Source organism: Vulpes lagopus, chromosome 2 (assembly GCF_018345385.1).
Source record: "Vulpes lagopus strain Blue_001 chromosome 2, ASM1834538v1, whole genome shotgun sequence".
Taxonomy (NCBI): Eukaryota; Metazoa; Chordata; class Mammalia; order Carnivora; family Canidae; genus Vulpes; species Vulpes lagopus.
Window position 1 is genome coordinate 92,284,172 of NC_054825.1, and position 13,813 is coordinate 92,297,984.

The following is a 13,813-nucleotide window of genomic DNA, read 5'->3' on the forward strand; positions in this document are numbered from 1 at the left end:
AAAGTTCCTGGAGTGGGTTCAGGACATTATATTTGTTTGAAAGTTCCCCCAGAATATTCAAATGGATAACCAGGGTGAGAATCACCATTATAGACCCTCAGAAATACCTGCGTTAAGTAGGAGTAAGAAGCCAGCTTTTCTGCCCCTTCCCCCTCTACCTGAGTAGGCCAATCTAGATGAGGATTTGTGCTGGGGACTTCTCTGCTTGCAGGTGGGACAAGAAGCTGTGAGAGTGAGTGAAATCTCCAAGGATACAGCTGAAAGAGAAAAGCAGAGGCAAGAGGATACTTCTGGATGACATATCAGGATAGGAACAAAGTAAATGGAATCTAAGCTTTCTCTAATCCATCATTTTGGTGTATGTGGACCTGATCAAAGAAGGCAGTTCTGGAGAGACTTAATCACCTACTTCCTAATCAAGAAGTGTGTTTTCTCCTCCACTGTCTCCCAAGCAAATTAAATATTAAATGAAGATTCACCACGGTGGCAAAAACTATTACCTAGTGAGATTTTACATGTGAGTTTTAACTAGTAAGAGATGTTAAACATCCCTTGTCAGGTTTTATATAACAAAAGAGGTACATTATTAGACCCCAAATAGCACTGCTATGATTTAATCATCACTAACTGTGTATCTGTGCCGACTGGCTGGGTCAGAGCCACTATTAGACACCGATGCTATATTTGCTATATCATGTGACTCACCACAGGCGTCCTGCTTTTTAGTGATAGAGAAATAGGTCCTGTTCCACCTTATACTTCTCTCCTACACACACACACACACACACACACACACACACACACATGCACACACATGCACACACACACCTCAGAATGAGTTTAAGATAATTTTGAACTGACCTTAAATATTAAAACAAAGGTATAATCTACTAGCTTGTTTTCTGAGTATTTTGGTTAAGAAATGGTGCTTCTTATACTAGGCTTAATGCATACCTTTTAACAAGAACAATAACATTCAATAAAACAACCTTTTATAATATTTCACTTAACTATGTCATGTGGTTGTGGGGATCACTTGAAAAAGTGACAGAGATATGGTCTTACTCTTATGTGGACTATAAGAAATAGTGAAAGGGACCATAAGGGAACCGTGGGAAACTGAGTGGGGAAAAATTAGGAAGAAAAACCGTGAGAGACTCCTAACTCTGGGAAACTAACAAAGGGTTATAGAAGGGAAGGTGGGGGGGGGGGGGATAGGGTAACTGGGTGACCAGCATTAAGGAGGGCATATAATGAGATGAGCACTGGGTGTTTACTATATGTTGGCAAATTGAATTTAAATTATATATATAAAAGAAAAAATAACAGAGGGTTTTTAACTCTAAATGTTTTTACAAATGAAGCATCAGGTATTGGGTGGACCCTCCCCTCTCCCCCAGAATGTCAAAGGAGACTTCCAAGGGACCAGCCCTCATCTTGGTTTGCCAGCAGCAGCACCCCTACACAGGTGCTGTGCCTCATATCCCCACCCTAACTGCCCTTCCCCCCACCCCCCTCACTCACATATACTGGGGACTGGCTGTTCTGCACTTCTCAATACACCCTAGAAACACACATAATTTAAACATGTTGATCCTTCTCTGTGGAAGTCTCTGGTTCTCTGCATCCCCTACTGCTACCTTGAAAAACCTTCTCCATAAGACCCAGCTTAGGTGTCCCTCCCTCTGTGAAATCTTCTGTAATTCTTCTGTATAGAATTAGTGTTCTCTTTCCTCTACTGCCACAGAGCGCTCTCCTACCCAATTATAGTACGTTATCAGATAAACTGTAATGTTACTTTATGTGTCTGCCTTTTTGACTAGGCCACATGCTCCTCAAGGACAGAAACATGTCTTCCTCGTGAACTCATCACCTGACGCAGCATCTGGCAGGAGATACATTTTCAAAAACTGGCCAAAATAAAGCCCAAGGCGTATCTTTTATTGTGTGCTAGTACTTACATGGAAAGCATGAATTAATTTTTATTGGCTGTTGAATGATGTGGCCATATACCACTTAAGAGGAGCAGTGGAGAGCCCATCAAAATCACTTGTAGAATTAAAGCTTGTCTATTTATTTACCTACCTATCTGTTTATATATATTTGTCTGTCTATCTACCTACCTATCATCTGGCTCTCTTCCTGTATGTTTATCTATCAATCAATCACCATCCCAGCCCCACATCACACCAACTAACTAGAATCTCCCATGGGAAAAAGGGATAGCTAAATTAAAACAAAACAAAAAAAAAGGTTTCACGGAGGATTCCACTGCATACCCTGTTCAGACCCATTGTCTAAGGGAGATAGAAAGAAGCTACTCCTCTGCTTTGTGTGTTAGTAAGAGAATTGATTGTTGTGATATGAAAGTACATTATTATTAGAACCATAAAGATCTTGTACCATTTACAAAAATGCCCTGTCTGTCCTCCTGGAGGCCTGCGTTGACCTATAAACAAAGCATCTCAGTGAGGCTGTTCCCTGGGAGTGGTGGTGAATTCTGTGGATGCGGCATTCATCCACTTACTGTGAAGAGGCACCCAGCTAGGTTCCCCAGCGTTGACCAGGAGCTGCTTAAAACTTCATCCTCCCAACTTGCCTTTAATTTATCACCTGCTGGATGCCTCTCTCTGCATTTCATATACTTGGGAGTTATTTGCCCAGTAAGGGAAATTTGGCAACCATCATTTTCTTTACAAGCAACTTAATTTAGGGCATTAGTCCTGACCTTAGAGAACAATCAGCGTGGTGTAAGAGTGAAAATATCTGGGTTTCTTGTGAGAGTAAAACTTTAGTCTTCACAGAAGCTATGGCTCCAGTCTGTAGCACTTACAGACCAGACGTCAGTAGGTGGAGCTAACTCATTTGCTCAAACAACAAGCATTTTACATTCATTAACCTCAGGGTCACTTCTCTAAATTAAGGAAGTTCAAAGACATTTGTTTAAATAACTGTGCGACTGTGACTCTCAGTGAAAAAAAACAGAGAGTTGGAAATTAAAGCCAACCTTGTCCTTAAAACCCAGACTTTGTGGAAAACCAGCAGCCCCGTAGCATACATTTCGCACAAAGTACCACCGTTAACTTTTAAATTTCCTGGCTTGTGTCAGTTTTTGTCACAACCCTAAGGTTCTATAAACAAAGGTGTCTCTTATACTAGCAATTCCAGCGAAGGTTTTTACGAAGACTCAAAACTGTAAAAACTTCTAATGGACTTTTGGGTGCCTGGGTTATTTTAACACAAAATCAACTTCCACAAAACTATGTTCAAAATGCAGGACTAGAGATAAGTGATTTATTATTTTTTTAGAATGCTGTCCATACCTCAAAGCTTGAAACTATCCCTTTCATCTTCAAAATTCTTCAAAACTGCTTACAAATATAGTTCATTTCTCACAGTATGCCAGTGAATTATGTAAACATTTCAAATGATCAGTTCTGCTTTTACAGATAGGAAACTAAGGTAAAAAAAAAAAAGTGAATGTATTTATTTATTATCAGAGAGTAGCCCCATGGACAGCTTAACTGCAAATGGAAAATGTTGCATTGACATATAAAAGCACATCGGGCTGAGTGTATGGTTGGCCATTTGCCAACACATGAGGCATGGCCCATGCCAAATCTGATTCCCATTGACTTTTGCACAGAAGGAAAGCCAAACACAATTTACCCTTTGGGTTGTATGCGATATTGTTTTTCAGGGGAATGTGTTATATTTGTTCTGGCCACAAAGACTGTCTCTGGGGAGGACAGCCAAATGGCTTTGGTCACAGTCTCCATGAAATGCAACTGTCCCAATCCATTATCTTGAAGCTGTATGTACTAGGATATGCAATCAGGTGATCAGGGGCTGGAAATCAGCTGGAAATTCCAGTAGAGGCTCATTAATTAGGGGACCAAGCGTACAAAGGACATATGTTTATATGGCAGGTGGGGAGCAGATGGAGGGACAGTACAAACCCCAGGGAAGTGACAAGAGTAGGAGGATGAGAGGAGCCCTGGCATTTTCTCACAGAGATAGAGTGTGGAGGTCCAGTTCCAGAGTGGGGACTGGAGTATCAGATAGGGGATTTGGACAAATTAAGACAGACGGACCGAGGTAGATTCTAGTTTATGAAAGGGGTTGACAGAAGATTTTTGACTTTTGATTTTGCAGGGGTTGACTGCACGAATTTTATTCTGGTTTATTCAATTTGGTGTGAGTTGGCAACAGAGAAAACTCAGGAGACTAGCAATGAGCTCTGGGGTACCACGAGCCTTCTCAGACCCCCTGAACACAGAAGGGCAGCTTGGTGCATAGTTCTGGCGCCTCTCTCTGGAACGGCACGGGCGGCCAGCAGCTGTGAGGAAGCTCACCCTTTCACCACCAACATGTGACTTTACATTTTGAGTGAGAATCTTTCTTAAATTGCAACTCTTGCTTATATTTTGTCACAGTTCCCTGCTTTTTCAAATTGAACATACTCTAACATTTGGAATAGTGCAAGGAAACTAGACTCAGTCGGAAAAGGAGGAGATGTTCCTGGCTGAGCCCCTTCCACTGGCTGGCGCGGGGCCTTGGGCTGACTCACAGGCCCCACTTTCCTCATCCAAGTATAAAGTTGACTTATACCCAGCTCCGGTACAATAACATCACAACAAACCGGGCTCACACATAAATGTGCATTTGAAGTTGTTACCAACACGAGGGGAATTCTCACACCCACCTGAGGGGCGGCTGACCTCAGCCCGCCCTGGCTGGCTCCCCCCGGATTCCTGTGTGTCTTCCATCTCAGCTGTCCCTTGTTTACTGGGGTCCGGGCATTTGCTTCTGGCAGCTTCTACTTCCCTTCCCTTTCCCGTGCTGTTTCCTCTCTTTTCCTTGGCTGCAGAACGGAAACACAGCACTGTGTGAGCTTAAAGTGTGCAGCATCATGACTCGACTTCTGTTCGTTGTGAAATGATGGCCACTGTCACGTTAGTTCACATCCATCGTGCTCTATAGCTACAAAGGAGTTTACGTGTCTGTTTTCTTATCTTTTGTGGCCTGGGAAACCAGATAATCGAGATTGTTCTTTTGTCCACGATCATGGTACGCAGACCGCCGCCGCTGCCGCCCGCCCCAGTGAGGGCCTGAGTGGTTTTCCTGTGATTCATGTTGGAGAGTCTGGAGGTCGTGAAGTTTTTTATATTTACTTGGACTAAGTGGCAGTTCAGTTTCTTTCCTAATCCTGGACAAAATCTTCAATGATCCAGCCTGTGCCCTCAGGTTAAAATGAAAGGTCAAGATCTCACACAAAGAGCCCTTGCCTGCCTGGCCCCCACCTGTGCCACCAACATTCCCACTGGCCCCTAGTCACACGCTCTGGTCCTGGCATCCCAGACTCCTCATCTCAACTCCAATGCTGTGTGTTCTTACTTCTCTGCTCCACTACATGCTCATCTTCTCCTCTCTTCCTTCCCCATTCTTCACATGCAGAACTCTTGTTTGTCTTTCAGGACATGTGGCTCCTTCATCAATCACTATGTGGAAATCTTTCTGCACCCCACTGCAGGGTTAGCTACTCCCTGAGCTCTCTCCACCAGCCAGGGATCTGCTTAAGGGCACCATTACCTTCATTTCCTTAAGGTCTCACACACTAGGGGGCACACACTAGGTACTAAATACTTGCTGGCTGGCTCCCTGCTCGAGCTGTTGTCACCAAGCTGCAAAACATTCTATGTAGCACACTGGTGTGTTTGTACATTTTCATTATATACACTTTTCTAAAATTTAAATTCAGTTAGCCAACATATAGTACATCCCTAGTTTCAGATGTAGCATTTGATAATTTATCAGTTTCATTATATACATTTTTAAAAGTTTAAGGAGAAAAGGATAGTCTGAAGGGAAAGCAGTTGAATACAAAAATGCAGAACACAGCCACCTGCTTGATGATGTTGGTAAGATCCTGATACATCCAGAAATAGTTCTTGGGAATCTTGATTTTTTGTTTGTTTGTTTGATTGCCATTAAGCCAAATTTAGAATTTTAAAAATGTATATTTTTGCAGGGATTCCTTGCAGGGGAAGATAGAACATATAAGAATTATAGTAACAAGTACCTTGACTTTGACATCTCATGAAGAAGGAAGTACCATAGATTTAGAAGAGAATTTTTTTGCCCAAGGAGGATTTGATTATAACAAAGGAATGAGGCATTTGAAATTTGGTCATAGTGGGGAATAAAAAGAAAGTAGCCTTCAATCTGAAAGAGGCTCGGCCTAGCAATACCTTTTATCCATTTTCCTTGAACATTTCTTTCTTTTTTTTAAAGATTTGATTGATTTATTTGACACAAAGAGAGAACACAAGCACATGGAGCAGGAGAGGGAGAAGCAGGCTCTCTGCTGAGTAGGAAGCCTGATTTGGGGCTTGATCCCAGGACCCCGAGATCATGACCTGAGCCAAAGGCAGTTGCTTAACCAACTAAGTCACCCAGGCATCCCTCCTTGAACATTTCTTTCTTTTTTAAAAGATTTTATTTATTCAGAGAGAGAGAGAGAGAGAGAGAGAGAGAGGCAGAAACACAGGCAGAGGGAGAAGCAGGCATCAGAGAGCCCGACGTGGGACTTGATCCAGCGTCTCCAGGATCAAGCCCTGGGCTGCAGACGGTGCTAAACCGCTGTGCCACCGGGGCTGCCCTCCTTGAACATTTCTAATTACCTTCTCTACAAAGAGAAATTCTTTTTCAAAATACCTAGAATATATCGTATTCTTTTTTAAAAAAAAATTATTTATTTTTATTTTAAAGAGAGCGAGCGAGGGGTGAGGGGCAGAAGGAGAGGGTGAGAGAGAAGCTGAAGCAGACTCTCTGCTGAGTGTGAAGCCCCACGCGGGGCTCAATCTCACAACCCTGAGATCGTAACCTGAGCTGAAATCAAGAGTCAGATGCTTACCTGACTGAGCCACCCAGGTGCCCCAACATATCAGCATCTTTATATTATACCTTGTTCTTAATATTGGGTGTGTGTGTGTGTATGTGTGTGTGTGTGTGTGTGTGTGTGACTTAGTAATAATACCCAGAGGAGAGGGAAATAGTTCTGAACTGTTGTTGAGAATAAGTGTGATTATGGCATGTAAAACTTATTAAATGTATAAAATCAGTTTGTGTGCGCATGAACAATACCTGAAAAGAATATAGCCCAAACTATTAGCAGTTCTTAATCCCTGGGAAATGAAAGAGGAAATTTTATATTTTACTTCGTATTTTTCTATTTTGTTTGAGTTTTTATTTTTTTATTTTTTGGTTTTCCTTTTACAATAAGATATACTGCTTTTAGAAATGTTTAAAAGCCAATAATTATATATATTTTTAAAGATTTTTATTTATTTATTCATGACAGGCACAGAGAGAAAGTCAGAGGCAAGGCATAGGCAGAGGGAGAAGCAGGCTCCCTGCGAGGAGCCTGATGTGGGACTTGACCTCATGACCCAGGATCATGCCCTGAGCCAAAGGCAAATGCTCAACCACTGAGCCACCCAGGCGCCCCTAATAATTATGTTTTGATCAGTTAACTGGAAGCCAGTACATACTCTGCATTAGCATGTGGGATACATTGTATCCAGGGTGTGCCTTTGATGCTAATGACAAAGGTCCCAAACCCAAAGTAATTTAGGATGAATGATTTGAAGGCCCAGCCTCGCTACCTATTCCCTACCTTGCCCCAACACATGCTATTGTTGAACTTGTTCTTTTATTAATCAGCAAAATCTTGTTAATTCTTATGACCAAGACTCATAGTGATTAACTTGCATATATTACCACAATGAGAACATTTTAATTAGATTTTCTTCTATCTTCTATGTTGAGAGTAGACTTGAGGTTTATGGGTAAAATAAGCAATTTTGGAATACATCTCCAGTCATTTTTAATGTTGTAAGAAGCATCTTATTTTCATGATATGTGTGTGTGTTCAGATGAATAAATACCTTGTGTCTGCTGGGTGGGGGCCTTATGTTCAAAGCGCCCTGTGGGTCTCCAGGCCAGAAGGTAAGACCTCACGGGTGCACTGGATCAGGTGAGGTACTTCCTAAGGGAAGTACCTTAGGAGCAGAGGGTGTGTATGATCACAATTTAAAAATATAACTGAAATGAAAGACATATTCAACAAATATGAATTGAGTACCTTCTGTGTTGGGCACTCTTCTGGCTGCAGAGCACACAGCAATGGTAGGACATAGCAAGTCCATGATACCATGGGGTTCCCATTCTGTTGGGGCTGACAGAAAATAAACAGATAAACAAAAATCTGGCATAAGGCCCAGCAGTGAGGAAAAGTAAAACAGAGTGACCGAGCGGGCTGATGGCATGTTGTTCTGGGTAATGTGAATTTCATCCTGCTCATTGGCTCTCTGAACAGGACTGGGTTACAGAGCCTGGAAGATTTGTAAGAACAGCTTCTTAAAATCGTTTATTAGTTTGATGTAGTTTCGGGTGAACACTACTTTTTCTTATTTCAATCTGCTTGAATTCTTTAAGTTTTGTGCCGTTTCAAGTTTCAAGAAGTGGTCCAAGGTCAAAGAAAAACGCGAAGAATTTCATCTTGTTTTGTGTGACAACAGAATGAAGGCACATAATTACATGACTGTCCCCACCCCTGACAAACCTGCCGTGGCCCAGATTTGTTTGAAATTTAGCACAAAACTGCATTGTTATCAGAGGATGTTCCCATGAGATAAGGAAAGGCTGGCAGAATTGTGGTGGCAGCTTGATTACAAAAATATTAAAACATTTCTTCCTTAATGACAAAGACCTGTTGTTTACCCTTATAGAGAACAAGTTAGCAGATGTTTGTTCTAAAAGACTTTGGCCTTAAGAGCATCTGCCATGCACCCCAGCCACTCTGGGGAGAATGTCGAAGGCGTGTCAATTAAAGACGGATGGACCGGCTGGATTTTAGCAAAGACATTAGAATTTAAATAGCCAAAGAGAGTTTCTTTCAAGAATCGCATTCATTTCAGAATGTTGATATTACTGAAAACAAAATTTGGGATTCTAATTTTAGAATTGTCTTTGGAGCCAGTTCACAAGCCAGAACAAAACTTTATTCATTCAGTTTTTCATTAGTTCATTCATTCTGTCGTTGGACAAACATTTGCGAAGCCTTCTCTCTGCCAACATGGGGCTTCTTGTTAAGTGTATGTCAATAAATTAGAGCCATTGCTTTCCATCGAGCTGACACCGTTATGGGGAGACAGAGAAGTTATAGAGCTGGAAGTGCTTGGGTAGCTATGAACTGTTTAAGGTGAGAGGCCCAGGAGGTAAGCTCCACTTGGCAAGGTCGGGGAAGCTCCAAGGGGAGGAGACATGTAGGCTGGAGTGTTTGGAGACCAGGCTCATGCTTGCGAGGTGGAGGGAAATGTGAGTGGAGGGTAACATGTTTCTGACAGCAGTCTTTTACTTAGCAGTTTTACTTTATTCTTTTTAAAACTAAGATGGCATGATCCCATTTGATAACCCAACTTATTCAGCTGACTTGGCCTAGAATGATCTTGACTAATTCCAAGAAATAAATTTACTTGCGGGACATGAATATTTTCTACCATTCAATTTCATAAATATTTATCGAGCACCTAGCCACAGGCAGCCTGCTGTGCCACTGTGCAGATGCCTTGGAGAATTCAAGACAGGCTTTCCTCATCTTAAAAAAAAAAAACAAAAACCTTTCTTAATTGAGGTGAAATTCACATAAAATTAACCATTTTAAAGTGTATAATTCAGGAGGCGACTGGATAGTTCAGTCAGTTAGGCAGCCGGCTCTTGATCTCAGCTCAGGTCATGATCTCAGGGCTGTGAGTGCAAGCCCCATGTGGGGCCTACATTTAAAAAAAGTGTACAATTCAGTGGTATTTAGTACATTCACAATGCTGTATAACAACCACCTCTATCTAGTTCCAAAATCTTTTCATAATGCAAAAGAAAACTCTGCAACCATTATGCAGTCATTCTTTATCTCTACCTCCTCACCCCCAGGCCTGCAAATACCAATCTGCTTTTTGTCTCTATGGGTTTAGCGATTCTGGATACTTCACATAAACGGAATCAGACAATACATGACCTTTTATTTCTTTTATCTAATGTAGTGTTTTTGAGGTTCATCCACATTGCAGCATGTGTTAGTACTCCATTTCTTTTTATGGATGAATAATATTCCATTGTATGAATATACCACATTTTGTGATAGACTCTGGGTTGTTTCCACCACTTAACTGTTGTGAATAGTGCTACTAGGAACACTTACGTATGTGTATTTGTTGAGTTGATTTTCATTTCTTTGGATATACCTAGAAGTAGAATTGCTGGGTCACGTCATTACTCTGTTTGGCTTTTTGAGGAACTGACAAACTGTTTTCCACAGTGGCTGTACCGTTTTGCATTCCCACCAGCAATATATGAGGATTCTAATTTGTACACATCCTCACCAACACTTGGTACTTTCTGTTTTTTAAGTAATAGCCATCCCAGTGAATGTGAAATATTATTTCATTCCAGTTTGGGTTTGTATTTCCTTATGACTATTGATGTTGAGCTTTCTTTCTTATGCTTCATGGCTATTTGTAGATCTTCTTTTCCTCGTCTTTGATGGCAATTTCAAGTTAGAAAAATGTTGTGAGCAATAAGTGAAGCACCTCACAATAGGACTGATTTTAGGCAGACAAGATTCATTTGTCTGTAAGTTATCACAGAATTGTTTAAAGACCAATCTTAGTGGGGCACCTGGGTTATTCAGTTGGTTAAGCGTCTGACTCTTGGTTTCACATGGGGCTCAACCCTCAGCAGGGGTCTGCTTCCCTGTCCTTCTCCCTTTGTCCCTCCCCCGTGAATAAATAAATAAATCTTAAAAAAAAAAAAAAAAGAATTGTAAGGATCAAGTTTATCTGTCCCTTGTGCCAGGAACCAGATTTAGCTTCTGGGTCCATAGCATGTCTATATTACTTTCCTATTGTTGTTATAACAAATTGCTACAAATTTAGTGGCTTAAGGCAACATAAACTTATTATCTTATGGTTCTGGAAATCACATTTAGAAGTCTAAATGTGTGGGCAGCGCTACATTCCTTGGGAAGTTCTAGGGGAGAATCCATTCCTTTCCTTTAAAACTGGCATGTAGAGGCCACTCACATCCCTTGGCACGTGGTTCCTCTCTCCATCTTGAAAGCCAGCAGCATATAGCATGTTCTCATCCCCAACATCTGCTCCTGTCCCTGCCTCTTCTCCCTCCATGTCTGACCTTCTTGCCTCCCTCCTACAAGGACTCTTGTGATTAGATTGGGCCCACCCAGATAATCCAGGATTATCTCATCTCAAGATCCTTAGTCACATCTGTAAAGTGTCTTCTTCCGTGTACATTATTTACAGGTTCTAGGGATTAGAATATGTATCTGGGAGTGGAGGGAATTGATTATTCAGCCTATCAGAGTGGTCTTTCTTGCTGGATTGGTCTGATTTCTTTAGCAGTGCTAATGTCAGCCCCCACCGGGCTGTATTTGGGTTATTCGGGTTTTTTCTTTTCACTTCCTGGCCGATAGGAAAGGAGGTAAAAGTTTTGTTGGACTGCAAATCCTTGAGGGCAAAGATGACCTCATTCGTCTCTTTATCCCCAGTGCTTAATAGAGGTCAAAGCACCTGCTCAGTCAATATACAAGGTGGTGATGGCTACACTATAAATGAAGGAGGTGTAATTGTATAGTGTTCTTAAGGAAGCCTATAGAATAATAAGATTCTCTAATTCCATGTATGAATATTGGTCTATTATATGAAAATCGCATTGATCATACATCCTTTCCCCAGACATCTCCGGAGGGGGGGTAGGACTTAGGAAGTGACCATCCAGTTCTGCTAAGAGGGACAGAATCTTAACATTTCAGAAAGAGCAGAACATATTTCCGATACTCGTCTAAATTTTCCTTCCAGTTGTATTTTTAAAAACAAGTGAAATTTCAGCATTTGAATTTACATCAAGCCCCACTTTTGGCAAGGAATCTGCTAAATATTAAATTAAGTAATTTGGGCTTTATTCCAAAGTAACCAGTACCTCTCTGCGATGGAGAAATACAGCCTGGCATCCTAATGGTGCCTCCATAGAACGTCCTTGAGTATTGGCATGGAAGGTGATCCAGATTAGTGAGACCTGTGGGTATGAGGAGGCTGGAGATTTTACTAGTCACTTTCTAGGGCTTGAGTAGGCTCCCTTGTGTAGGTGGCCGTTAGCGTGAAGTGTTGTGTCACTGCACATAAGTACTGTGGTGGTGTTTACTTGTTGAGTGTGCTGCCAGGAGGAAGAGAAACCTCCAAGGAGACACTTATTGAAAGGGAGCCCAAAACAGAGTGGTGTGCTCTTCCAGGACAAGAATTCTCAGCCCTGAGATAATGAAATTCAAATTAAAGGAGCGTTCAGGCTGCTGCTCAGATTCATCTAGAGTGTTCTCTGTAGTGTGTTACTCATTGCTGGGAACAACCTGTAAAATGTGCCATCTGTAATATGTGGCATCATAGGCCTTGAGAGTAAGCAGACAGCATGATCTGAGCTGACCTCTGAAAAGCAGTCGACAGAATTTCTGCTGGCATATTTCTACCTTCTTGCGGTTTGCATTTTCTGTTAAGGTAATCTCTGTGGCAAAGGGAAGATGCAGTCTTGGGTACCTCCATAATGGGATTTGAGACTTTCATATGATGTTAAGATGAGTATTTACAAATATTCTTTATTTAAATTAAATAATTAAAGTCTTAATTTACTATCATTTAAAAACTTTTCTTGCTTTATATGGATGTAAACATTGAGAAAATGAGGTATGTCGAGGAAGCCACACTCAGGCATATTAACTCTGTCTACTTTTAGGGGGAAATTTAAGAAATAATACATTAATAGACAAAATTTTCGATTTGGCGCCATATGTAAATTAAGGATCTCTGTAAATCGTGTATATCCAGTTTTAATTTTATTACTAATCTGAAACACTTATTCCCTAATTATGACTCAAAGTAAGTTAAAAATCTTTTGGTAACCATTAGAGATTCTGTAAGCAACTATCATTAATCCATAATGGGGTTGTTACATAAGTTACACGACTTAATATTTGTAAAGCCCCATTCTGACCCATTATTTTTAAAATAAATGAAGACCATAAGAATGAATTCCACTTATACAAAGTCTTGATAAGTCAAAGTAAATTCCTTTGTTGAATTGAAACTTACTCATACTTAATCACTTTGGGAGGCTGTGGAGGGATCCTTTCAACCCTACATCTCACCCACAAGTTACTCAAAGGTCTTCTTCATAACCAATGCCCCATGCAAATGATGTTTTCAATGGTAGCTTAAGCAAGACAAGCTAACAAGCTATAGCAATATGTACAAATCCTTTCTTTTCTCCCTCTGTATCAGCCTTCCTTGTTGAAAGTCATAAGAAGTTAAAGTTCTTCACACAAAAATTGAACACCCATGTTAGGCTTTAATAAAGGGGGGTTTATGCATTACCTAACTCTCCATGCATGGCATCACTTCAAGGAGATTAAATCTTCCACAAGGAAAATGGGTCTCTTTCCCTTTCTGTCTCCGTTGACACCACCTGCAGTGGTGTTGTGCCAATGGTGAACCTATTCAGTATGTACTAAGTAGAAATAAAGAGTTTCTCATTGTAATTGGGAAAAGACAAAGCCACGAATCTAGCTGGGCTCTTGACCTATGTTGTCCAGTTTCATTTCCAGGTCCCACAAACTGGGTCTCATCAACAAAGTCACGTTTGTAGCCTGGTCCTTGGAACACTTTGTACATCTTAGAAATGTTAAGTTTCT

The 13,813-nt window shown here is 41.0% G+C and overlaps 1 long non-coding RNA gene across 1 annotated transcript in view; it reads right to left on the reverse strand.

Annotated features, from left to right (window-relative positions):
* Nucleotides 1-13,813, reverse strand: part of LOC121480235 — a 71,664-nt gene that overhangs the window by 15,615 nt on the left and 42,236 nt on the right. Inside the window, exon 2 of the long non-coding RNA XR_005984918.1 lies at nucleotides 4,706-4,864. This is a non-coding gene — a long non-coding RNA (uncharacterized LOC121480235). The remainder of the gene's footprint in view (nucleotides 1-4,705; nucleotides 4,865-13,813) is intronic.